A 748-nucleotide genomic window follows, 5' to 3' on the forward strand; every position below is an offset into this window, starting at 1 on the left:
AACAACAACAACAACAACTTTAAGTCAAGTTGAAGTACCAGACCTGCCTTGGTATAATGTAGAAGAAGATATTCAGAGGCTTAGGGAAATTGTCCTGTTAGAATGGATTTATCAGATGAGATCTCTAGAGCCAGAAATGGAGAGTAAAGAAGATGCGCCTCTCACCACTATGGTGAGGAATAAATTTGTGAAGGGAGTCACAGTATCCTTGAAGACTGTCGTGATTGCTATTTTATGTAAGCTGGATTTGACAGTGGGAACTCCTCTAATTGAATTAACACACTTAACTACAATGGGGCCAATTGGATTCCATGGTAGTAGGGGTCAAGTACCAACAGTTAATTGACAAAGGCAAGGTCTGCATGGTTACCATAATGGACAGCAGAGTCTAAACAGCATTCAGAATAGTCTGACTCATATGGAATTATGGCATTGACTACTTAGTCATGGTGTTCTTAGTAGTGAAATATGTGGAAAACCTACTAAATATTTACTTGATCTGTATAGACAGAAGAATTCTAGGTCACGTGAACAGAAGCCTAGATTGAATTGCCAGAATACAGAGTCACAGCCTCTCAATCAATTCCCAGAATTGAGTCAGTTTACAGACCCACAATCCCTTGAAAGAAGAAGAGGCTGGGTTCCTTGAGGAAGGACCCACTGTTGTTGTTGTTGTTAAGTGCCGTCGAGTCGTTTCCGACTCATAGCGACCCCATGCACAGCAGAACGAAACACTGCCCGATCCCGC

This window comes from Orycteropus afer, unplaced genomic scaffold (assembly GCF_000298275.1).
Source record: "Orycteropus afer afer isolate SDZICR_OR568_19922 unplaced genomic scaffold, OryAfe1.0 scaffold00215, whole genome shotgun sequence".
NCBI lineage: Eukaryota > Metazoa > Chordata > Mammalia > Tubulidentata > Orycteropodidae > Orycteropus > Orycteropus afer.